This window comes from Podarcis bocagei, assembly GCF_964188305.1.
Source record: "Podarcis bocagei genome assembly, chromosome: 4".
Classification (NCBI taxonomy): domain Eukaryota; kingdom Metazoa; phylum Chordata; class Lepidosauria; order Squamata; family Lacertidae; genus Podarcis; species Podarcis bocagei.
The window spans coordinates 38125411-38152948 of NC_138128.1; positions in this window are offsets into that span (position 1 = coordinate 38125411).

Genomic DNA, 27538 nt, shown 5'->3' on the forward strand with positions numbered 1-27538 from the left:
TGTGCATGAGTTAGTGACCCAACATGTCTGGCTGCAGGAGACTCTATAGCTGAGCATGCTGACTTGCCTTCTCTGTCTCCATGAACAGCCACCTGGAGATTCTTGCAATTCTTCAACCATTGTGTTTGTCAGCAGGTGCCATTAGTTTTCTCTCCTATGTTTCACTGAACCGCAACATAACAACCCTGCTGACATTTAATTTGAAGTTACAGTGAGCTAGATGTTTGGCACACTGAGCTGGAAGCCATCCTAAATCTTTTGACCTGCTGGGCATTCTTAACCTCCTGCAGACTTTATTAAAAGCGGCACACTTTGAGGAATGGAAGCGACTTAGGCCACTGAAGTTGTGATGAGCACGCCTTTAAGGAAAAGCTTCCTCTGCACATCCCAGGAAAAGGCCCTAGGCAGGCATGGCAAAACATGCTTTTCTGTTAACTCTAAAGTAAACCATACCAAGTTTGAGACCTGTATTTGCAAAGGATTACAGCTGACCTTGAAAGGCATCGTAATACTGTTAGGAGGTAAAGTATTTTGATGACTCAGGGAGTCGGCCTATTTTGAGATAGACAGTGCCACAGGGGAATATATAGATATAGAAATATTCCCATGCAACCATTTTAAACCATTTTTGCATGTGTGTAAGCGGGTGGCGCTGTGGGTAAAAGCCTCAGCGCCTAGGGCTTGCCGATCAAAAGGTCAGCGGTTCGAATCCCCGCGGCGGGGTGCGCTCCCGCTGCTCGGTCCCAGCGCCTGCCAACCTAGCAGTTCGAAAGCACCCCTGGGTGTGGACTTCCGGGTTAGCGCCATCGGCAATGGCGGAGTTCCTCTGACCAAGAGGAACCCGCTCCGCGAAAATCGGGTCTTGCCGCGGCGGCGAAGGCGGAGACCCCTCAAAAATCCCAGGCGGAGGAAGCCTGGGAACGTGGGGTTCGGCTGACACCAAGAGCGCCTCCCCTACTCGCAGGGAAACCCTTTTTCGGGGATCCGAAGTGAAGTGGGGTGAGTGGCGCGGTGTTTTGAATCGACCACTACTTTTACGGAGTGAAGCCACACAGCCGTTGCCGGAGAGCGCTGACTTTTTCCTGTGGACATTTGGACTCTAAACAAGTACCCGTGAGTAGAACGGCAAATTGGACTACGAAACATTTTAATTTGGCACCGAAGCAGGAAGGTTCTAAACAGGAAGTCCACCTTCCGCTTTTGTAAATAGATTGAAGCAAAAATTTTGCAAGCTAAAGTCTGGAAAGTTGTATATAAAGGACTAAATTTCCTTCAGTTAAAACCACCAAAACCCCTCTTGGAAGCAGGAGAAGAGGGGGGGAATCTTAGATTGTTTAAGCCTGCAGGAGAGAGAGTAAAGAAAGATAAATTTCCACCGTCTCAAACCTGGGAACGGGGTGTCAGAGACAGAAATTTTTGGGGAAGTTCATTGACTGTGAATGGAACGTCTTTTGACAGATAGTTAAAAAAGAGAAACATATTGATTCCAATGTTGCCTTTTGCATTCAAAAGAAACAAAATATTTGAAAAATGAAAGTAATTTTCTTTTGTTGGACCTGCTTTCAAAAGATGGATACAAATTGAAATTTTCTCCTCTAGAGGGAGCTTGTTAAACTGTTGCTGGAGTTGATCTGGGGAATTTCACAGCTGTGGAGATTAAGGATCGTGAGACCAGACTCTGACCTTGGATAAGAATGTGTTTAGAAGAAGTTTTGGTGCTTGCTTTTTGCAAGACAAGCGCTTTGTTGAAGCAGCTGCATGAGAAGATGGATTTGATGACTGTTGCAGTCAATAATTTTGGACAAACAGTGAATACTAATATAGAAACCATTCAGGAACCAACCCAGGAATCTGTTTTGACAGGGCAAGTGCAAGTGCAGAAGATAATGGAGGAGGTTGTTGTTGAACCTCAAGTAACACAAATGGAGAGACCCGATGCCCTGCAGGAGCATAAGCTGCTGTTTTTGAAGACTGAACCTGGAGAAAGTCAGATTTGGAGAGAGGGAGTATTGTTTGGTTTGGAGATGGGAAGTTGGTTGGATCCCCCTAGGCAGGGACGTTTTGGCTTTTGGGATTTGGTTTTGGGCCGGGGGGGGGTCTGGAGTTGTGGGGGCTCTTAACTTTGGAGGGACTTTGAAATATGCTTTTAAATACTTTCTGGATTACAGTGCTGACTGTGGGGAATGGGCTGACCTGTCGAGGGGGGATGGAGACATTGTTGGGTTGGAGTCTCCCCGAGACCTACTCCTCAATGAGAAAGGAAAGAAATTAAGAAAAAGATCAACAAAAGACAATGTAAAGTGCAGGTATAAACAAGAAGAAGATCTGCAGAAGGGACATGGAAAAGACTTAAGAGCCTCGGACACAAGATCACCAGGTTGATGGACTAATGGAATGGATAGAAAGGACTGACATAACCCGAGACCAGGAAGAAGAGACATTGGATGAAGATTGGAAGAAAGTTTTTAAAAATTTATTTTGAGAATTAGTGTAAAATTAATGAGTGTTAGGAAAAATGTTGGAATGAAACTATTTGGCTTTAGTAGAAATGATATAAGGAGTTATGTATAAATAAGTATTAAGTTTTAAGGCTTTTTATGGTAAGATAAGGTTAAAATAAATTAAGGTAAATTTAATGACAGAATATAGTGAAAGATGGAAAGGATTTGCTGAGTTAATTAATAGGTTAGACCGTTAAGATTAATTATACAACAAAAATTGAGAAAGATGGAAAGAATTTGCTGAAACAATTAATTAAACTAGAATACAAAAAGGGAGGTGTGAGGAGGTCGATGAAACAAGTAAATGAAAGATAAAGATATGGAATATTGGATGTGTGTTTTAATGTTATTGTTCTTTTTTGCTGTATTGTTGTATTGTTTTTTATGTTTTTCTTTTTATGTATTGTAATGTATGTCCTGTTAAATTTTTTGTTGTTTTCTTTTCTTCTTTTTTCTGTAATTTTTAAACTTCTAATAAATATCATTAAAAACAACAACACATGAAATCACCCCCGGGTGCAAGTAGATAAATAGGGACCGCTTACTGGCGGGAAGGTAAATGGCATTTCCGTGTGCTGCACTGGCTCGCCAGATGCAGCTTTGTCATGCTGGCCACGTGACCCAGAAGTGTCTCTGGACAGCGCTGGCCCCCGGCCTCTTGAGTGATATGGGCGCACAACCCCAGAGTCTGTCAAGACTGGCCCGTACGGGCAGGGGTACCTTTACCTTTACCTTTAAGGGAACAGGACCAATTACTTGTGATAAATTCAAAATTCTACACACATGCACTCAAAATTATGCCAGTATTTGCCATTTTTCTGACAATAGCTTGTAATCAGAGGCAGATGAAATGAGGTCTCAACTGGGCACTTTCCCCCCAATTGCCAGTGCAGGGGGCCTAATCCAGATTGGGATCCTAGCATGAAGGGTAGGGAAGAGTTAACCCTTTGCCCCCTACTGTGGCTCTGCTGCCAGAGAAGTTGGAGACAATCTTGGACCAGAGGGACAGATGGTCTGGCTCATTATAAGGGAGATTTATGGGTTCCACTCAATAAAACATTAATCATACAAAAAAGGGAGGGAATGTACAGGTCTGTGGATTAGGAAACTTTGACCTTCTCTCTGGGATGTCAGTTACTGCCACATATTTATTTAATCTCTTTGGATATCTTATCAGACCATTAAGAACAGCTAAATAAGCAAAGCCATCAAGGTGAACCTTTGTCCTTGCTATATACTTTTCCAAAGAAACACAACAGGTTCCGAAGATTAAGTCTGGGGTTCTTTTAAGATAACAAGATAATCTTAGGCTTATTCCAAAGACAAAACTGTGATTCTACCTCACTGAAACTGAACACAAAGTGGGAGATGTTGGGCACTTACCTTCCATGGTCTCTACCTTTTTTACGTGCTTGAAATACAATATTTTGTAGCTGGGGGAGGTGCTATATTCTGTGCATGTTTATTGGAAATAAGTCCTACTGTGTTCAATGGGGCCTACTCCCTAGGAAGAGGGTACAGAATTGCAGCTTTCATTGCTCTTGCAATTGTGATGTGGCATGTGGCTGTGTTGTATCATGGTCACACACCTATTGTCTAACAGTGGTGGAGTTGAATAACTGACAACCCCCTGCCCCATTTCATTTTTTTTAAAAGTGTTTTTATTTTCAATGTGTGTGCTTCAAATTCTGAACACTATTCCACACTGTTTCTCGAAAGCTGGAGAGCTCTCCTAACAATAAATTCAGCAAATGCCAGCAAATGTACTACCTTTGCTGCAGCAACAAACTGCCGTTTTGTGAACATTTATGTATTTTTCAACTGCTCATCTACCTTGATTTTTAAGAAAAGTGACAAATCATAATATTTCTGCTCCTTGCAGATATGCATTGGAAATCAGTGCAGTTGAAGCAATCGTACACTAACAGTTGAACAATCTGAAGAAGACCCAAGAGAAACCTACCAAGGCCTTTTCCAGATGGCCTGTTTATTGAGCATTCACCCTGATTTTGTTCACACAAAAGTTTCATGGAAGGTTATACAGCCAGCATCCACTGGGGGTATTAGAATTGTTTAGGGCAGTTTGATGTGAGAAAACCTATTCCCTCCCCCCTGTGCCCAGTGAATATTTACTTTTAAACAAAAAATACATAATTAAAACTGATGTGAAAGAGATATGTGTATCATCTATTATATTACAGTATTAATCACATTGTTTTAATGCATGTATCATAATGCATGCATACAATCTCAACATAAAATAAATTCACCAAGAGCAACTTGGAATGAAATTTTGGCCTTCGATGTGGGAAGGTAGAACTGTGCAGAGGAGACAGACAGGGCCTTGTCCAACCCCCACAAAGCAAGCTTTTGCGTGTTCAGACCCAGAGACCTCCCCCCTAAATAAATTCACACTTGACACAAATTTTAGTTTGGTTTTTGGCAGAATTTAGGCCACAACTTTACTGATTACAGAAAGTGAGTGGTTGCATAGGCTCCGGTTCGACTAGCTCCCTGCACTTGCAGGTAGCGCTAACCCAGGGTTCCAGCATAGGTCAGCCAAGGGTGTGTTAGGTTATATCTTGGTGACGTAACCAACTACCTATCTCTGGAAACAGAGAGAGACCAAGATGGTAATATTTTAGTAGACCAGTCACAGAAAATGGCTGATGTGCTAACCAAACTGAACCTGATGGATGCTAACCCTGTAGACACACAAATGACAACAGGTTATCATGTAGATGATACTGAAGAAGCATTTTCTGACACTACACTGTACAGAAGTATGCTAGGCAAACTAAACTTCATTGCCAGATGTTCAAGACCTGACATTGCAGTTAGCACCAATTTGCTAAGCAGACACGTCAACAATCCTACTGTTAAGGATTGGAAAGCTCTGAAATGCATAGCACACTATTTGAAAGGCACTATGTACTACAGACTGAGATTTAACAATCAGAAGTCTGGCAGTCTTGAGATATTTGCTGATGTGAGTTTTGGAAGTGACACCACAGACAGGAAAAGCACGTCTGGAGTTTGCTACATGTACAAACAGGGTCTATTTGATTGGTCATGCAGGAAGCAAACAACAGTAAGCTTAAGTTCTTGTGAAGCTGAACTGAATGCACTGTCTTATTCACTTGTGGATTATGAATGGTTGTTACAATTGTGTAAAGACATGAGAATTCCTGTAAAGTGTCCAATTCAAGTTTATCAGGATAAAAAAGCATGTTTGGCTTTGATGACTTCTGAAGGTTGTAAGCAAAGCATGAAGCACTTGCAATTGAAGCTACAACATGCTAAAGAATGTGTTCAGAAAGGACTTGTAACAGTGTCCTACATGCCAGGTAATGAAATTCCTGCTGATTTATTGTCCAAGGTTGTTCCAAGGGATCAACACTGTACCTATGTACAGAAACTGGGTTTGTACTGAGATTGTACTGACACACAGCCCAGTGGTGTTCACAGAAAGGGGGAGGATGTTAGGTTTCTGTTATGCCACTGTGCAGTTTTTGGAGTCACAAGACTCTATTGACATTCCAGACTGTTGGAAGTCTCACGGGAGACGGGAGAAGGATGTTGATGTTACTGGTTTCCTGTTTCTTTGTTCCTGTTGTTTTCTCTCTCACACAGAGAGCAGACGCATATTCTGTTCTTTCCTGCATAGTTAGAAATAAACGTAGCAATGTAGCACATATTTCTGTCTCCTTCTGCTGTCCGGGTACTCTGCGTAATGGGGAGTGTGCCTGAAGCCTCATTCAAAGGCTTAGGTCATTAATCACTGTCGGAGGAGATTCTGAAGACATGACCGGAGGAAGAGCCATTTCAGCTCGGTCGTACGGCGGAGGGTTCGACAGGGTGAACACCTGGATGGGCGAAAAGTTGGGAACAGACTATGTCCGTCACCCAGATGTCCCCCTGGACTCAGGCACAGGCACAACCCCCTCTCAGGGTTTGACCAAACCATTTGAGTCCCTGTATTCCTTTAATGGAATACCCTTCACATAGGGATGGCAAGAGCGTTCCCCCATCCCTATCACCTAAACCAAAGCCTATCCGCAACCTTACAAGTTGTGACGATTTGCTACGTGGCAGGCGAAACCCAAGTGGCAACAGCCAATCAGCCGAGTGGGGAAAATTCCTGCCGTGCCCCTGCCCCAATGACAGACAACACACGACGGCATAGCAAGGTCAAGCGCACAAACCCTAAAAGTAGGGAGAGGTGGGCGGGTGTTCCGAATGCACACGCTGAAAGAGGAAGCTCTGGGTCACGTGCATGGGTATATATAGGTCCCTCAATCCATTTGGAATGTGCCCCATTGGCCAGATTGAACCCAACATTGAGGGACCTACCGATCGGGTGTTGTGGCTGACCAATCTTACCCACCCACAACACAGGGGATCGGTCTCCAGGTCTCACTGCAACACCTCCTCTTTTAGGGAGGACACGATATAGCAACAGTCCTGTGGGAATGAACACCCAAAGCTGGTTCTTGCTCTGGTGGGGCTAGTTGTTTTGTTCTTTGAGCATGTGGTTCTTGGTCTATCTGTTGTGCTTTATAAATGTTATTAGCCACTTCGGGGACCCTAGCTGAAATAGCAGAATATACGTTGATCTACTAAATATATAAAACACAGCCTTGTTGCTTGTGGTGCATTCATTCTGATTTGTTTACATGGATATGACATCACTTGATTTGGCTATGACCTCACACTTGCCAGTGCTTTTTCCCATCACTTTTCTTATCCCCAAAATGGGTCTTTCTTTCTTTCTTTCTTTCTTTCTTTCTTTCTTTCTTTCTTTCTTTCTTTCTTTCTTTCTGTTCTGTCAGAGTGCCAAATGCACTTCAACTGCACAGCCTAACTTTGTCTGTATATGATTGAATCATACCTGCAAAATAGTGACAGTGCAGAAGTAGCTGGGGACACATAAATAAAGTTGTTTAACAGTGCCATCTACTGAACCAATCTGCAGAACAGCCCTGCTAACCTTTCTCTTTTGAATGTCTATAGGAATAGTTTGATCCTGTTTACAGAGTCGCAGCCGTATTAGGTTTGTTCCAACAAAAACAACCAAGATCCTTAATGACACCTTTGAATCTAGCCCATTGATTATGGCATAAACTTTCATGGGCTGAAGTCCATTTTATCAGAAGCATGTAGTGTAATTCTCAGTAGGAGATACACAATGTTTTTCTGATGCACAAGAGCTATAAACATTGAGGTAAGAGGGTAGGGATGGAGAAGAAATTTGATTCAGTTCACATTTTGTGAAACCAAATAAGAACCAAAATACAGGCATCCTTCAAAATCCAAAGTTCTCTGAATTTTGCAATGCAGTTGTCCAGCCAAGTAACCCAAGTAATGTGTACAGAAATGCATATATTTAGGTAAAGTGTGCATAAAACAAATATATCAGTGAAAACAACATACAAAATTAATTGTATTCTGGAAAATTGCACTGCAAAAAATGTGTATATTAGGCAAAATTGCATACAAACTTGGGTACATTAGTTGAAACGTGCATGAATACGCTGATGAATTTTCACGAGATCGTGTTGTTTTTTTAATTGCAAACTGATGTGGAAATGTGGAGACCTGAACTTAAGATTGGAAAATAAGAAACTAAGAGATACCAAAATCGACACCCATCCCTATAAGAGAGCAATAAAATGCAGAAAGTATAGATAGTGGGTGCTTTCAGAAAGTAATTATTTGGGAGTTAGATTCATATACTGGCAAATTCAGGTTGTACAATCAAAGTTGATTAGGTGCTCTTGTGCAACACAAACATGTTGCACATGAACACACCAAATCAGAATTTTTGTTGTAAGGAAAGTGATGGGAAACTGCACAGGAAAGTGTGGAATAACACTTGTTGATGCAACATTATATATGCTCCCTGCAAACAAATCTGGATAAATGCTCAATAAACAGGAGCTCCTGGAAGTGGCCAGTGATAGTTACATTATTAGCAGAGGTGATGTTCAAGATGGTTGATGGTTGTAACACAGGCATCCTGGCAAGGATGAGCTAATTAGCTGATATAGTGTGATTTCCCCTTTTGACTTTCCTTTTTAAAAAACAGATTGTTTTAAAAAATGAAAGTGGGACAGACACATAAAGAAAAAGACTTACGAAGTGGGACACTACACTTGGTATAGAATGATAAGTACTTCTTTCCTGGAAAGTAATCTGGATTCCTGGTAGGGGTGGAAAATAGGAAAGGAGCACTCATCAACAGACACCATTCTCTTTGGCCCATTTTGTGAGTGAGACTACTACTTCTCTTGCTTAACTATCAGTGATCCTCAGTCTTTTCACTTAAAAACCATTCGATATTGTGAAATATCAGGGCAGTGTACAATGTTAAAACATAAAACATATTTTTTAAAACACATAAATGGCATGATGGGGTGTGTATATGTGGGAGATGACAGGTAAATAATATTTTTTTGCCAGCATGGCACATTATTCTTTTAGGATACTTCAGCTTAAGTGGAACTAAATGTTCCACAGCTAACATGGGATCCCCAACTTCATATTTGCTTCCAAAATACAAAACAGGGACAAGTAAATAAATGGAAAGGGAGAGGAAGAATGTTTAACCCTTCCCATCTACTACATTTCTACTGCTATCCCTCCACCCAGCTGCTTTTCCCTGAGTGACTGTCAATCGCATCTCATGCCCCTCTGATGACTTTCCACTGGCAGGCAGAACCATTTTTATTTAGGCAGGTCTTTGGTTCTTAATCTAATGTGCAAGTGTGTTGAAACTGGTTTTCGTTGTTGTTTCTGCTTTTATTGATATTCTTCTGTGTTTTAATTCTGCCTTGTTCTTCTGTGTTTTAATTTTGTTTCATTGTATTTGTCTTAGCCACCTGAAGCACTATTTGGTGGAGAGGTGGGATAGAAACCTCAGAGAGAAGCAAATATGGTTGGGCATGTACAATGTTACACAGCATTCCTGCAGTGACAGGCGGAGGACTATAGCATCCAAACCAGATACAGTGGTACCTCGGGTTACAGACGCTTCAGGTTACAGACGCTTCAGGTTACAGACTTTGCTAACCCATAAATAGTACCTTGGGTTAAGAACTTTGCTTCAAGATGAGAACAGAAATCTCACGGCGGCTATGCAGCGGCAGTGGGAGGCCCCATTAGCTAAAGTGGTACTTCAGGTTAAGAACAGTTTCAGGTTAAGTACAGACCTCCAGAACGAATTAAGTTCTTAACTTGAGGTACCACTGTAATGTACATTTCTACTTGAATTTGTTTGCCTGTTTGATACATTTGCCAGGTCCCACCTGGGACAAAAAATGCCATGAAGCTCCAGGGATTGGCAGTGGGCCCCAACTAGAGCATGGGACTTGGCAGCAATGATGCCAACCCTGGCCCCGGAACCACCTATGGTGAGAACACATGGGAGACTGAACTGGCTCTCATCTGATGTTTGCAAAGATGCTGTGGCTGTCTTTAAAGCATATTATTTCCTTCCACGAATTCTAGGCAATGTCGTTTCTTAAGGGTTTCTGTGAATTATAACTCTGAGAGGTGTAAACTACAGGGCTCAGAATTCCTTAAGATCAGGAATGTGCTTTGAGTCTGTTTTAAAGGTATGGTGTTGTGCATAGCCCGTGTCAGTCTAGCCTGTACTTCCTGATAAGTGAATCATGGGGTTGAGAGCTACTTCCCCATGCAACCCTAAAAGGTTATGTTATGCAATGTAAAATATTCTTCAAATTGTACTGTTGGTGTGCCATATTACTAAATTTCCCAAATGTCCCCTCAAAGCTGTCCTGCTTCCTTCTATCATTAGCTCTCCAGAGTGTTGTTATTCACTTCTCTTGGTCCTAACAAAAAAGAAGTAATTCAGAGAGAAGTGTGTGCCATGCAAAAGTAACAGGGGGGACCAGAGAACAGCTAGTGCTGGCCATGTCATGGAGGCCTGTAGGACAAGGGTTTTCTTATTCAGCGTGGTAACCCCAATTATTAGAGCTAGTAACTAACAGGGAAACATTCTTGCCCAACCATCACCAGCCAGTTTGGCCCACTGGTTCCCGTGAACAGTTAGAGCCCAAATCATAGAATCATAGAATCATAGACTCATAGAATCATAGAGCTGGAAGAGACCACAAGGGCCATGGAGTCCAACCCCCTGCCAAGCAGGAAACACCATCAGAGCACTCCTGACATATGGTTGTCAAGCCTCTGCTTAAAGACCTCCAAAGTAGGAGACTCCACCACACTCCTTGGCAGCAAATTCCACCGTCAAACAGCTCTTACTGTCAGGAAGTTCTTCCTAATGTTTAGGTGGAATCTTCTTTCTTGTAGTTTGGATCCATTGCTCCATGTCCGCTTCTCTGGAGCAGCAGAAAACAACCTTTCTCCCTCCTCTATGTGACATCCTTTTATATATTTGAACATGGCTATCATATCACCCCTTAACCTCCTCTTCTCCAGGCTAAACATGCCCAGCTCCCTTAGCCGTTCCTCATAAGGCATCGTTTCCAGACCTTTGACCATTTTGGTTGCCCTCCTCTGGACACGTTCCAGTTTGTCAGTGTCCTTCTTGAATTGTGGTGCCCAGAACTGGACACAGTACTCCAGGTGAGGTCTGACCAGAGCAGAATACAGTGGCACTATTACTTCCCTTGATCTAGATGCTATACTCCTATTGATGCAGCCCAGAATTGCATTGGCAATTCTAACAAATGTATTGTTAGAAGTGCTGGGTGCCACCCCCACTCGTTGTCGAGCCGTAGCAAGGTTCCAGGGGGTTCCAGGCACTCACCCAGGATCTGTGTTCCTTCTTAGAATTGAAACACAGCAGAGACTGTCACAGATTTAAGAAATATAGTTTATTCATCTATTTACACCTTCAGTCTGCATGAGGGAGTCCAAATCTTACAGCAGGTAAAAGGTAAATCTCACAGCATGGCCATCTCAGGCAAGGCTTGTTTCCCATTGCACTGCAGCACTGGAGTCAAAGGCATCTCTCCCAAGCCAGCCTTCAGCCAGCCTGCCCGAGGTGGATCCCAGTCCTTCCCCCCCCTTCCTCTTCCCAGCACACCTTGCTCCAAAGACCCTCTTTTCCTGACACCTGACACCCAGTTACCCAGGCAACCTTCCAAATCCCCAGTCTCTGTTCACACATCAGGGCGGGGGGGGGACAGTTTCCCTTGTATTTCCAATGGCCCTCAATGACCCTGTATTGTTTCTTAATGGCCCTAGCTAGCCCAGGAATTCCTCTGCAGCTTGTATTTGCGTGGACAGGCGGAGTCCCCAGATCCCGAGAGGTCCCCCCCGTCATGTGGAATAATGACTCAAGACAACGTGCTATGGGATTAAATTGGCCACAACTTTATTAAATTTCAAATGTGGGTAGACCTTGGCTCAGGCATTGGGCGTTCTCCCTCCCCAGTCCCCAGCCAGGGACCTAGGGAGCATCAGGGTTATCCAGAGTGTGTGTGGGGGGGATGGGCCGGCTCTGGAGAACATATGTTCAAGCAGAGATAGCCGCCCCCATTACGCCGCCGCTGCAGGGGAGAGCAATGACGACCTTTCGGCATACGGTCAAAGCCTCCCTTCAGAAACCCCTTTAACGGGGAACCCTGGTATCGCCGCCGCAAAGAGGAAGATGGACTAAAGGATTCCGCCCAAGACCTGATACCGCCAAAGTTGTGACGTTTTGCTTACTGTAGCAGCGCCCGCATACCTGTGAAGAAAAGTTAACCTGCAAAACCTGTGAAGAAAAGTTAACCTGCAAAATAAGCCATTAACTGAGGGTGGGTGGGGTGGGAGAAGCTCTGGAGCCAAGTGAGGATTCCCAGGTAAGATCCTCCCTCTATTGTGTGGGCAGGTAATCCCTCCCCTACCTGGCCTGGTCTCCTTGGCAACGCTTCCCCCAGGTGGGATTGGACAACTGACTGAGGTAGGCAGAGACCTCCAGGTATCCCACCTGAGGGAAGGCAAAGCCAAGCCTATGCTGTTGGAGCTGCTCCAGATCTAGGGGCTGCGCGCGTCCACGCAAAGGGCGCCCCCTGTTTTAAGCGGGGAGCGGTCATTCTCCCTTCACATTCCAAATAATAAAAATCATACCATTTATTAATTTATAGGGTTGGGGCGGGATCCCCCCAAATCTGTAACAGTATGCTGTTCTCATTGGTGCCAATAACAGACACAGAAACGTAGAATGCTCAGGTAGTTTCCTTAATAGCTGCTTCATTCTCATTAGTGGTGTTTTCCCTCTGCTATAGAAATGCCACAATTCCTGAGCAGCTTTTTTCCGTGAGTTCTTTTGACTCTGAATGGATGAAGCAAATGATTGGCCCTTTCTCAACAGTACTGAATGGGTTTTTCCACCTAGTGGTGGCTCTAGTCCACATCCAGCTCAAATCACAAACTGTGCTGGCAGTATCAAAAGTCCTAAGGTCACTGGTGCCTGGATAGATTATCTCTCAGTTTTCTCTTGAGCATACAATTGTGCTGAATGGCTGGATTGCCAATCACCTGTCTTTACTGACCCTCCAGTGATTGCTTTCTCATGTTGATGATTCACTAAGGGATAAAAGCTAACAAAGGACTTCTCTGTGTAGGGAAGAGAAGAAGCAGAGAGATCTGGTTGCAAATTTGGAAAGAAAACAATGCCCACCGTTACTACAGAATGTGTCTGTGAACAATAACTACAGAAACTTAAAAGATTTCATATCAATATGATGCAATATTACCATCATTTTCATAAAACAATAACAATGGTCAGTTGCAAGCAAAATAAGCTACTTTTTTTTTTTGGCTGCCTGTTGCTGCATACAGAGACATGCTTTTGGTGTTTGGTCAAGGACTACACAAATAGCTGGGCCAAGGCTGGACCTTTAACTTCCTCTAAACAGCAGGTCAGCACTTCAGATGCAAACAGGATTAGGGTTCAAGGTGCATGCAATAGGAAAAAAGTCACAGAGCCTATCCAAGGAAGAGTCTAGTGAATTAGGGAATAGGGGCAGGAACTGAGAGAGAGAGAAAGGCCATTCTGTGGTTCGCCTCAGATGCCAATACAGTGGTACCTCGGGTTAAGTACTTAATTCATTCTGGAGGTCCGTTCTTAACCTGAAACTGTTCTTAACCTGAAGCACCACTTTAGCTAATGGGGGCTCCTGCCGCCGCCGTGCCACCATAGCCCGATTTCTGTTCTTATCTTGAAGCAAATTTCTTAACCTGAAGCACTATTCCTGGGTTAGCAGAGTGTGTAACCTGAAGCATATGTAACCTGAAGCATATGTGACCCGAGGTACCACTGTATGTTTGGGGCCAACCCTGTGCCAACTACACATCTGAGGGGAGGGCATTCCAAAGACCTGCTGTAGAACTATGGTTATATAACTGCAGGCCAGGAACACCAGTCTAGTCAACACTTGTGACACAACAATTTGTGTCAACACTTGCAAGGCTACTCCTCTCTTGCTGTAAAGCCCTGCCACTCTGTGAAAAAATTATTTAGTGTTTGATTGATTTTTGGACATTGCGAATTCCCATCATTGCTGCACTAGTTCACCCACCTATACTGAATACATTATTAAGACAGGGAAACAGCAACACAGCTGCCCTCCTGCAACAGCATTATCCCCGCCATCTGTAAAGTGCGAATGGGACAGAATGCTGTGATCACTGGAAAGGGATTTATAACTGTATTGTACAAAGACCTAATGCTGCTAGGGCGTGGTTTGTCTAACTGACCAGAAGTGCCTTCAGATTCCAATTCTGAATTAGAAACGCAAACACATAAACTAAAAAAAAAAAAAATTATGCTACCTCTACACGTGCAGCAGTACTTTTCGTTATGTAATTTGTTGCAGGAAACTCCCCCCCCCATCATTCAGTTTGTACAAACCCGACACACACAAACACACACACGACATACGTGGCGTTTCTGTTATAAATTCATAGTAAATCAACCGTACATCGGATTTACACCGGTCCACTTTTATTTTGCTCCATGAAGGAAGGACTATCAAAGGGGGATGGTTTGATACAGGATGGCCATAATCCCTTAAGCGTACCAACACGTACTCAGGAGCCCTACCCAGTTGGCATGACAACCTTGATGGTCCCAGACAGAAGACCATCAAAGTCACAAAGGACTTGCATATGGGAGTGGATTCAACACGGACTGGAACAAAGGACAATGATCAGATCTTCCCTCTGGGGGCAGGAAACTGCCAACTCCCTTTTGTCCTCTGGAAATGAGTCATGGGGAGGGGGAAAGGAGGAACCAGCCAGGTGACAAGATACTCATGTTACCGCCACAACTCCTTCCTCAACCCCTCCTTTTTGTTGTGTGTCAATGATGTAGTCATGATGTAGTTGTGATGTAATTCTAGGGGTGTATCTTGGGAGATTTGCAACTAATAAAAGTTGGGGTCTTCTTTTGTTCTGGGCTTCCATTTTGTTTCACCTGGTGGCAGGTGGGAGCCCTGTTGCGACAGTCTTCAATAAAGACCAAGCTTACTGGCTGCTGTTTTGCTCTGGTATTCCTGGCTGGTGTCCTTGTTTTTTTGTCCAAGGGAGCCCTCGGATTTCTCCGTTAACAATTTGAAGAATGGGGTATCTGTGGTCCTCTAGATGTTGTTGGACTACATCTCCAGAATCTCTGGCTATTGGCAATGCTGGCTGAAGTTACTGGGAGTTGAACAACACCTGGGGGGCCATAACTTCCCCGCCCCTGATACCATGTAGGAAGGGCTGCAACCCTGTCTATAATGACCTGGGGAAAACTGCCACTGAACTCAGCAAAACTCAGGGGTGCCAACTTGAATAAAGTATTGTGGGGGCCCAGGTAAGCCCCGCCTCGCACACATACCATTTGAATGGGAATGCCTCTCAACTTTGTGGGGACCTGGCCCCCACTAATATTTTATTTTGTTGGGGCCGAAGCCCTCACAGCCCCTAGGAGTTGGCTCCGACGGTGGAACTTAATTCTGACTGAGACGTGTTGGATTGCAGTCTTACAGTAAGACTGCAATCCAATGCATGATTACCGAGGAGAAACATTGGGATGCAAGTCTGCATAGACATGCGTAGGGCTGCATTGTAAGTTACGGCCATCGGTCACAGCTGCTTAAACAATCCCTTCACTGAACCCTTTTGAAACACTCTGTCCAAGGTTGTGTGAAGATCGGCTGTTTGCTTAGTAAAGAGCCAGGTGTTTACATGTAAGGTAGTAGATTAGCTTTGTACTTTTGCTCCCCAGATGTGACATTGCAATTGGGCTTCAGCAATCTAGAGCCTGAATCAGCTAATTCACATAATTCTTTGCCTCCTCTGTTCATTATAGTAATCGGTGTTATTTAATTCCCAACTTCTACTTCTCTAGAGATGATCAGTTTCACCAGCATCTAATTCCCGCCAAGAACAAAATATTTTAGGCATTAAAAAAATCTGTCCATGCTCTCACAACTTTTTGTGTAACGTCTGAGACATGCATACAATGTCTTGCCCTTGTAAGTCTCCCTAGAAAGATTCATTGGGTGTGCATATGTGACTTTTTACTGGACTGGACAGATATATATTGGAAATTGCAGGTCCACAGTGAGTACAAGTTTTTGAGTTTTCCAGAGATGGCAAACAGAATGATGTGGGGAGGGTGAGGTTTCAGCTGATGTTTAAATTGTAGTGTGTGCATAAGGGCACAGTCTTAAGATGGAATGTGGTGCGGGGAGCAAGCAGAACAGGGGGAGGAGCTAGTATTCAAACAAGACCCTTTTGGGTGCTGGTTGGCCTAAGAAAGATTTTGCCCCAACATGGATTTTGTAATTATACATTTGCAGTCTCTGGTGTGTTGGGTGTCGAAAATGTCGAAATGAGTGGTCTGTTTGCAACATGGCAACAGATTCAATCAAAAGTATTGCAGCATTTGGGTAGCTGCAACTGCTGGAAGTTGCTAGAACAAGGTAAAATCTTCCTGACCACTTCTTCCTCAGGGTTTGTGTGTTTTGAGTAAGACTGATGCTCACATTCCTCAGCAAGGATAAATACGGGAGCCATGTGACATTTGTGTACGACTGGCATGTAGGAAGGTGCTGTTCTTTAACAAGGAAATCTCAAAAACCTGACGGCATTGTGGTGTTTGTTTATTTTTTTAAAAAACCAACCGAGGGGAAATTGCAACAAAAATAAAATTGTAATCCTCTTCAGATGTTCTGTACTAGAGTTAATTAAACATGAAATGGTGGCACAATGATGTATCAGTTTTGATTCTCTCAGGTTCCCCCTTTTTACAATCTTAAATTCAGCTCTCCACATCTGCAGCAATTTTGTGTGTGTGTGTGTTCATGAAAATTCATCAGCATTTTGGTGTGACTTCTCCTAGGAAAAACATTTTTATATTCAGTTTTGACTAATGCACACATTTTTGCCTGCAATTATCCTTAATAATAATGCCTTTTGTGTGTTATTTTCACTAATGTCTTCATTTTCATGCACACTTTCCCCGAATATAAACATTTTTCGGTTGGAGAATTGCATTGCAAAATTCAGATAATTGCAATTTCGAAGGGTGGCTGTGTTTCAGCTTTCATTTTGTTTTGGAAAGTGCAGACTTGATAGATTTGGGTTTAAATGTGTACTAAATTAAATTATTTCTCCACCCCGTCACTTGCTCACCCCCCTTTGCCATTCCCCTTTGTGTGCACAGGGAAGTTCCATGAGTACTGGAAGCTCCCTGCTTCATTAGTTTCCTTTCCAACTGGTGGGGGGAGGCGACTTGAATGGTGTCAGGAACAGCAGAGCTATTGCATTTGCTCCCCCTGCCCACCTTGTGTGCTTATTTAACCCTAATATGGAGCATCTGAAGAGGGCTTCTGCATCGCTGAGGGGAAGGTGTACATTATCCGTTTCCTGTTCACTGCTTCTCTGCTCCAAATCGCACCCCTAAACTGTTTTTACACCTGTGAAAGTAAACATATATGTGGGGTGGGGAGTGGCTGCCCCCTTGCTTCTCTGTTCTAAATTGCCCACTAAGTCACCTTTTCTTATGTGGGGGTAAATAAGTTTGAAACCCCAAGGTAAGGAAAGTACCTAGGGATAGGGGAGGGAGGTAATTTGGGGCAGAAAACTGACAGGCATAGAAAGTGTTAAATACCCCCTCTCCTCTGCTACTTTTCATTGTTGGAAGTGACCTCCAAACAGCTTTCCTGTGTCTCCTTATTTTTTTTTTATTTAAGACTTTGGGTTTTCTTACATACAGTGTTTACTCAGACCTGTCATAATATCTGGAAGCTTTAAAAGTCTTTCTTTCTTTCTTTCTTTCTTTCTTTCTTTCTTTCTTTCTTTCTTTCTTTCTTTCTTTCTTTCTTTCTTTCTTTCTTTCTTTCTTTGACTTTTCAGGCCATATGACAAAGTTTGAGATCACTTGGCACAGTGAAAATCCAAAGCTGGAGAATGTTGGCAAGCTATCAAAGGCTTTACAAGAAGTCAGGCAATGTGGTGCCACAAGGCGTCGTTATTTATTTATTTTTATAAAGCTACCCTAGGAAGAAGAGAACTGAAGGAATGGAGAACAATCTGCTGAATCATTGCAGCAGGAAGCTAGGGGGGGGCAGGGGAGCTGAAACATTATTAGTTTATGCTGAGAGATCTCGGTTTTGCTGTCCTCAAAATACCTGTTTAGGCATTCTCCATATAGATTATGATCTAGATGAAGTCCAAGTACTACTAACACATAGATCAACCTTCCCCAACCTGTTTGGGACTACAACTCCCATCAGCCTCAGCCAGTATAGCCAATGGTCAGAAATGTTGTAGCCCAACAGCTTGCGGAAGGCTAACATATAGCGATTACAGTGGTACCTCGGGTTACAGACGCTTCAGGTTACAGACTCCGCTAACCCAGAAATAGTACCTCGGGTTAAGAACTTTGCTTCAGGATGAGAACAGAAATTGTGCGGCAGCAGTGGGATACCCCATTAGCTAAAGTGGTACCTCAGGTTAAGAACAGTTTCAGGTTAAGAACGGACCTCTGGAACGAATTAAGTTCTTAACCAGAGGTACCACTGTACCAGCCACAGATCCATTTTTATGGACAATTGTCAAGACCCAGCACATGAAATTTGCTTCCTAATTGGGTCTGGCCCAAGAAATTGTGTTCCCTGAGGCAGAGAAGCAGATGGTGCCCCCTCCCCAAGTCAAGGTGCAAAGATGAAGTAATTTTGCATTTGAGGCAGAAAATCCCACAAGCAACTATTCCCCTCTTTCACAGTAAAAATAGGGGGAGGGGGGGAAGAGCTGACAATTTAGTGTCCTTTCATGACTTCCAAAATCAGCTCTCTGGTAGCCACATCATCCTACCTAACAGCAGGGCCAGCCTTGCCATAAGGGAAGCCTGCATGCCAAGCCATAATGCCACAACACAGGAGCTTTGAAAATAAGCTGGGTGTTTTAGCTTTTTGTTGTTGTTGTTTAGTCATGTCTGACTCTTCATGACCCCATGGACCAGAGCACGCCAGGCACTCCGGTCTTCCACTGCCTCCCACAAACTCATGTTCGTAGCTTCGAGAACACTGTCCAACCATCTCGTCCTCTGTCGTCCCCTTCTCCTTGTGCCCTCCATCTTTCCCAACATCAGGGCCTTTTCCAGGGAGTCTTCTCTACTCATGAGGTGGCCAAAGTATTGGAGCCTCAGCTTCAGGATCTGTCCTTCCAGTGAGCACTCAGGGCTGATTTCCTTAAGAATGGATAGGTTTGATCTTCTTGCAGTCCATGGGACTCTCAAGAGTCTCCTCCAGCACCATAATTCAAAAGCATCAATTCTTTGGCGATCAGCCTTCTTTATGGTCCAGCTCTCACTTCCATACATCACTACTGGGAAAACCATACCTTTAACTATACGGACCTTTGTCGGCAAGGTGATGTCTCTGCTTTTTAAGATGCTGTCTAGGTTTGTCATTGCTTTTCTCCCAAGAGTTTTAGCTTTACACACATGAAAAGGGAACAGATGAGGTGGCTGTACTGAAAGGTAATAAAATAATAGAGTTAAACAATTGTTTAAAAGTAAGGTACTATAAGAAGAGAGAGCAGCAGGGGCTTTGTGCACTGACATCAGCAGGTTAGCAGACCAGAGAGATGCACAGCTTATCTGGTCAAAGTCTTCCTCATTATGGCAAGATTTACTGTATTTCTATTTAACGTATACTAATTATAATTTAGCCGCTGCCTTGAGTGACATCTTTGGGAGAAGAAAAAGCTATGGAGTAACCCCTGTACAAATCTAGAATGGAGTCCTTAAGGTTGTTGGATGGCATTTTGTACGCCTCCTGCAGCCAAACTGGTGATGTATTGCTCTGCATTCCTTTGGACCACATCAGCAAGGCCCAGAAGGGATTTTGTTATCTGGGCAGCCCAGGACCTCCATCCATACTGCTCAGGCTTGTGCCCCCAAGAAGTCACTTTGGTGCTGCTAATACAGCAGTTTGATTTCACTCCCAAAGGTGCACTCTATAGTCTCTCAAGGCAGACAGATGCCAACAACAACAACTGGCCACTCTAGGGTCAAACCTCATATATGTGGGACTGTTCTCTTCACATGCTTTAGCAATCCTTCGGTTGGGGGCGGGCAGCAGCAGAAAGGAATCTACCTATCGTCTATCATCTATCTATCTATCTATCTATCTATCTATCTATCTATCTGTCATCTATCTACCTATCTATCTATCTATCTATCTATCTATCTATCTATCTAATCTATCATCTATCTATCTATCATCTATCTATATCCTTCCTCTCTCTCTCTCTCTCTCTCTCTCTCTCTCTCTCTCTCTCTCTCTCTCGGTATAATATAGGGATACCAGTAGAATGCAGGAGAACAGAAGAGGATGCAGATTTGCTTAACATCTGCAAATATTAGAAATGCATTTAAAAATGATTGCTGTAATTTAAATAGAATTACATCTCTTCACGTGAGGAAGTTTGTAGTGTGATGACCTATGTGCCTGCTCTCTTTGCAGCCCATCTGTTAACTTCAAAACTCCTGCTTTGCCTTCTTACATTTATTTTTCTTTAAACCACACTCGGATAGGACTATCTGCACGAAGGCTTAGAGGTCTACCTGGGATTTCAAAGCAATGTCAATCGTTTGTGGGACATTTACCTCTGACACAGTTTAAAAGTCAACTGAACTCCACAAATCTCCAAAGCAGCAGGTCAGAATAAACCCGACCTCCTTAGTTCTCACTGTGTTGTATAACTTAGGATAGAAATGTGAAGATTTAAGATGTCATAGGTGTGGTGAATCTAGAACAAAGTGAGAAAAAGAGCAGGCAGATGGGAATAATATTCTGAGAACTCAGATTGTAATGTATGCAATGCTTTGTGCAGTTTAATTAAATCTGTTCAGACTAGTATTGCAGGCAGTGCTATTTTTCTAGAAAAGGAGGTGCCAGAACTCACCAGGAAGACCTTCTTCATTCTCTTAGAATGGCAATGGTGCCCAACTGAGATTCCGACTCAACATCAGGAAGAACTCTCTGACAGTAATAGCTGTCCGACAGTGGAATGGACTCCCTTGGGAGGCGGTGGACTCTCCTTCCTTGGAGGTCTTTAAGCAGAGGTTGGGTGGCCACCTGTCATGTATGATCTAGTTGGGAGTCCTGCATTGCATGGGACTAGATGACCCTCGAGGTCCCTTCCAACTCTACAAGTCTATGATTCTATGACTCTAGCCACTACAACTGGCTGTCTTTACCCTACCCTAAACGGCTTCGGCCCAGTATACCTGAAGGAGCGTCTCCACCCCCATCGTTCTGCCCGGACACTGAGGTCCAGCGCCGAGGGCCTTCTGGCGGTTCCCTCATTGCGAGAAGCGAAGCTACAGGGAACCAGGCAGAGGGCCTTTTCGGTGGTGGCGCCCGCCCTGTGGAATGCCCTCCCATCGGATGTCAAGGTGATGGACAACTACCTGACATTCAGAAAACATCTTAAGGCGGCCCTATTCAGGGAAGCTTTTAATGTATGATATTTTAGTGTTTTTGGTTTCTGTGGAAGCCGCCCAGAGTGGCTGGGGAGGCCCAGCCAGATGGGCGGGGTACAAATAATAAATTATTATTATTATTATTATTATTACTACTACTTTGGAAACACCTCCCATAGGAATTTATAAACATCGCCCACAGTGGTGAGCTGTGGGGTGCTGTCTTCTGTCCTCAATTCTCCTAACATCCACTGTGAACACTGGATTCCTTTAAGGCTATCCTGAGAGCTCCTCAGATCCATAGACTGGGCGACAAATATTGAGTAAGCTTATGGCAGACTGCAGACTCTTGGTTCCAAATTCAGCAGAAACGCACAAGGCGCAGCAGTGTATTCTGGATCACATGCCAAGAGCCTCATTTTCTTTGCAATTAACAGATCAATGGTGTAGAGAACCTTTCATCCTGCCAAGCATCCAGTGTTCTTTGTACAATACCATCCAATCATAGCAACTTATTTCAAAACAGAAAACAATCCCCTTTGGCATGTATAATATTTGGTGAGGTGTTTGAAGCAAGAATCCCTTCTTGTTATTTCCTTATTCTTACAAAACAGCTTGTTTTCAACAGCAGGTCAAACCTTGCTGAGAATATAAAGGATTTCAACCCTTGGTGCTCTTCTTGCTTAAAGAAAAGATTATTATTTAGTCAATCACCGGTGGCAACACAATGGCATTTTAGAGTAACGAATGTAAGTAAACATGTATGTGAGCTTCCTGCACCTGGAGGTGTTTTCGAGAGCATTTTTCCTGCGGTCTTGCTAACCAGAACTGCTGTGGCTACTTTGGAAACAACATTTCTCAGTTTTGCACCAGTTCCTGTGGAGCAACATTTCATGCAAGGATCTTATGTCATGTCTGTAGTCATCAACTCCCAGAAGCCCCATGAAGGAAGAAGGGTAACAATGCAATCCATAACTAGATTTCTTCCAGAAACAGCATGGTGCCAAGCAATCTGGAACATGAATTATTTCTGACAGGGCTGGCCCTACCATTAGGCAACATGAGGCAACTGCCTCAGGCCCCCTGATTTTGGAAAGTGGGCAGCAGTAATGAGGTGTTAAAGAACTGAGCTGTGTGTGCAGCTCTCAGCTTCCCTATTGCCCTCAGGTGGAAGATACTACCTATGTTGAAGTAAACTTCAAATGCCAGTCCAATTGGTTTGTGTGTCATCTTGCCCTTCATCTTGGGCAGCAAAATATCTTGGGCAGGTCTGATTTCTGACAACATAATATAGTGCACTATCATGAATGGTAGCATTGCAAAGCTTGAGCAGAACATTCAGAACATTGGGTAACCCACTAACAACCTTATAAGTGCGGGAGTGTTCAAGTTCAGTCTGTCCTCTGACAGTGTGAGTTTCACCCATGGTTTCACTAGGCCAACCCTGAAAAATTAAAAGGGAAATAAAAATCAATCAATCAAAGTTTAACATTTTAAGTAAGTTCAGTAGTTTTATATATAAATCACCAAAGCATGTAAATAATGGTGACAACTCTCAGGACCATTTAAGACTGATTACTAAACCCATTCTCTGTATCAGAGATGACAAATGTCTTCAGCACCCTTAGGATGCCCAGAATAACAAAGAAACAGTCCTAACTGAAACGGCTCATAATCCTTGGGACTTGACATTGCCCTTTAAAGATAGCAGAGTTTTATTGATGCTCAAGCCCTGCAAATAGTCAAAAGCAGTCCAACAAAGGGTACTTATTCTAATTAATCCATGAAGGGGTTAATGCTATAGAGTAAGCTGTCCTGCCAGGCTTAGCTATGTCACTTCCCCTCACCTTGGGAGGAAATAGGTAAATCTATTGTATCTTGTCTACTTGAGAAACTCAGCATGTGAAAAGATTTGAGCTGGTTGCTCCAGCCACTCTTGAGTTCCTATATCAATAATCTAGGAACTTTTACTACTTTGCAACTAAGCTAAGTTATAATGTCATTACAACTTTTCTGACTGATGTATGGGAAAACACATGAACTAGAACTTTGAAGAGTTTGTAAGTAAACCAATTTTTAACTTACCAAACATGTGATCTTTTCCCTATGCACCAAAAAACCCTTACAATTTTACTTTGTGTTATGAGGTTCTTGATTTTTCTCATTCTTTCTATAATTTGTTTCATGAATACTGTGTTTGCTTTGAAGGATGAGGGATGTTATCCTTTATATCAGGTGTGTGGCATATTTGTCCCGCTATATGTTGCTGAACTACAAGCCCCATCAGCCCCAGCAAACATGACCAATGGCCAGGGAGGATGGGAGATGTAGTTCAGCAACAAGTGGAGAGCCAAAGTTTCCCCATGCCTGCTTTATATAGTGCTCCTGCAATTATAGCTCCAGTCCTTATATTCATGTATTATTATTATTCTTTTGTTAGGTTTGGAAATATTTATGCTTTGTTATAATTAAGGAACATATGTATAATCATATTTAAAACAAACAAACAGATTCTCATTGACTTTTCTGGAGGAAGTTAAGATCTGTTGGCAGAGTTTCCTACTGGCATATTTCCCTGTGCAAAGCAGAACATTCTCTCTTGTTTCTGTTTATCCAGGCTTGTTATTCAAAACATCAAGTGAAATAGCAGTGAAGGCACATACAACAAAAGCCTTCCTGCATTAATCTGACATGTAATTATTGTTTTTGGGTAGTTTTTTTGTTAATACCACCCTGGGGACATTAATGTTCTATAAACACCTGAAGCTTTTATTTTCAATATTGAAAAATAACCAGTACTGGATGGTAAAAAAGAAGTTCTACAGAGAGTTCCTGGTGCTATGCTAAATGCAGGTGTGGTGAAATTTAAAAAGAATACACAAAATTGTTTCCCGTAAGCCAGGTTACACGCCACCTCTCTGAGCCATTCAAGATTTCAGGGGTTCCAGGCGCTTACCCAGAGTTTGTGTTTCCTTTGGAAATGAGGCACACTGAAGACTGTGGAGTCTTTATGATATATGGTTTATTTACACATATGTGCAACCCGAGCCTACAATTGAGAGGTTCACATCATTAACACTCCAAAAGGTTTCTGCTTCTCAGTCTTGGATGCCAGCAGAAATCAGCCATGTCTCCCTGTCCCCCTGCTTTAGCCTTCTGTATTTTACAGACAGAAAAACCTTTGCCCCAGAACATGCCACAGTAACTGAAATCCTTATAAAACCCCTCTCCTTACAACCCTAGGCTTTATCCTGCTAGCTAACCCTGAGCTGAAGAAGGGGCCTCTCTCTCTCAGGTGAGATTCCTAATGGCCTATTACTTTCCTTTTGTTCTCCTTATCAGCTCATCCCAGGCAATCTCCTGAACACGGGAAGCCAGCCTGTATTGATTTTAACATGCTAGATCCAGTGTCTGGCACTTAGGAATTAGAAGGGGGTCCAGGAATTAGAAATGGGGTCCAGGCATCCCACAAACTCATAACAGTATTCACAGAATCAATTAGCTGGTGGATTTTGAAATCACCATATTAAAAACAGAATTAAATAATAAATGTAACAAAGCAAACAACTAGAACTAAATTACTGTGCTGACGAGGGTTCAGCTTCTGCTAAGTCAAGTAACTTCAACCTTTACAGGTATTGTCAACCTTTTAACCCAATTATGCACGTGGGCCCCATTTCCTAAGCTTTTACAATATATTTGCATGATGGTCGTGCTCCTATTGCCAGCCATGTTGGGTCAGGCCATGGTCCACTAGGGAGTTCTGACACACCTGTTGAAGACCAGAGTGCTGAGTATATACCTATATTGCATGGATTCTGTCTTCAAGCAGGGACGCTCTTCAAATATGGATTTGGGCAAGTGTCCAGTCTAAGCTCAGCTGTGTGAATAGAACTTTTAATCAACTCAGCAATGATTCCAGGCAAAGGGACTGCCCTCAGAGTTCCCTTTCAACATTCCTTACCCTTGAACTTCCTCATTATAAGCATCCCCTGTGGTCTGACTATTCATCTATAAACGGTCTGGCTTCCTCGTTCCAAATTCTCACTAGCTTCATGAAGTTTAGCTCTCAAGGACCCTGGCATCGTGATGAAAGAAACTTTTGTAGATCTGAAGTGTGCTCAGTTGGTAAAACAGCTTATCCCTTTATAGATGCAAAACCACCTCCAACTCACAATAAAAAATGCAACAGATCTCTGAAGTGGAACTAACAAGCTCTCATTCTTTGCCAGGGCAAGTCTCCTTTCAAGCTTTCCCCCCTCAGTAACCCCTTTTCTTCCACACAATACCTACTATGAGTAAATGGCTTGGGGTTAACAACCTTTTCCTCCTTGGTGGAGTACTCTGTGCCTTTTAAAAGCTATTGCATAGGCAGAAATTCTAATCAGGTGTAACCTCCCCACCCCCAGCATCCCTGTGTTGAGAAAAAATAATATGTGTTGGATTTCTGCCTGTTGGGAAGTTACAGACATATGGTTTCTGTCAGGAGAAATGGTGTGAATCCCAGAGACATCACCTTGCCAACAAAGGTCCGTATAGTTACAGCTATGGTTTTCCCAGTAGTGATGTATGGAAGTGAGAGCTGGACTATAAAGAAGGCTGATCACCAAAGAATTGATGCTTTTGAATTATGGTGCTGGAGGAGACTCTTGAGAGTCCCATGGACTGCAAGAAGATCAAACCTCTCCATTCTTAAGGAAATCAGCCCTGAGTGCTCACTGGAAGGACAGATCCTGAAGCTGAGGCTCCAATACTTTGGCCACCTCATGAGAAGAGAAGACTCCCTGGAAAAGACCCTGATGTTGGGAAAGATTGAGGGCTGAAGGAGAAGGGGAGAGAAGGGGACAACAGAGAACGAGATGGTTGTACAGTGTTCTTGAAGCTACGAACATGAGTTTGACCAAGCTGTGGGAGGCAGTAGAAGACAGGAGTGCCTGGCGTGCTCTGGTCCATGGGGTCACGAAGAGTCGGACATGACTAAACGACTAAACAAAATTCTGGGACTGCCAATGTAGTGCCTGTGGGTATAATGGTGACCCTGAGAACATCTGGATCTGTGCAGTGTTGGTGTCTGGGGCAGGGAAGCAAGGGGCATTTTGCTCACAGCATCAAAATGTCCTGGGCCACACCTGGGTTTTGCCATTTACTCATGTCTCATCATGTCCCTCAGGCTCTACCCAGCAGATTAAATATGACCAGGCTCTTCTCCCACAAAGCACCATCAGGTCCTTCTCTTGTATCTAGGCTCTCCCCATGAGCTGGCAGGCACTGCCATTTAGCTCTTAGGCTCCAAACTCTGTCACTCAGAATCGGAGCTTCTGTAGTCCTAGTGATTCTAACCCTGGGTAGCTGCAAGACCCATTGGCTCCCACCCACACCCAATGTGGTATGGGGACAACCCTTCAAGGTCAGCCCCACTCCTATTACATCCAGTTGGGCATCTGTTCGTTCCATAGCCTCCAACATTTCTCTGATGAAACTAGGGATGTCCCATTCCATAATGATAATTTTACTGGGCAGCTTCCAACATATATAAATACATAATAAAACATTGTTATTTTTTTAAACTTCCCTATACAGGCTGGCCTTCAGATGTCTCGGGGATCATATAACTCCATATCCTCCAACCTTTCTCCAATGAAAATAGGGACATCCTAAGGCAGGCTTCCTCAACTTCGGCCCTCCAGATGTTTTTAGCCTACAACTCCCATGATCCCTAGCTAGCAGGACCAGTCAGGGATGCTGGAAATTGTAGTCTCAAAACATCTGGAGGGTTGAGGTTGAGGAAGCTTGTCCTAAGGAAAAGTGGGACATTCCAGGATCAAATCAGAAACCGATATGGCTTCTCTAAATCAGGGACATCACCGGAAAATAGGGATACTTGGAGAGTCTGTCACTCTAAGAACAGAACATTATCTCTGGCTCTGCTTTTTGACTGTGTCATTCATGAATGGTTTGTATAAAACATATTTTGTTGCATTGTGCAAAATATGAGCAAGCCAGGGCTGAACTGATACTAACCTTGCTGGTACCTTTCCCAGGAAAATCAGAGACTCACTATGTCAGGTTCCTATTGGAA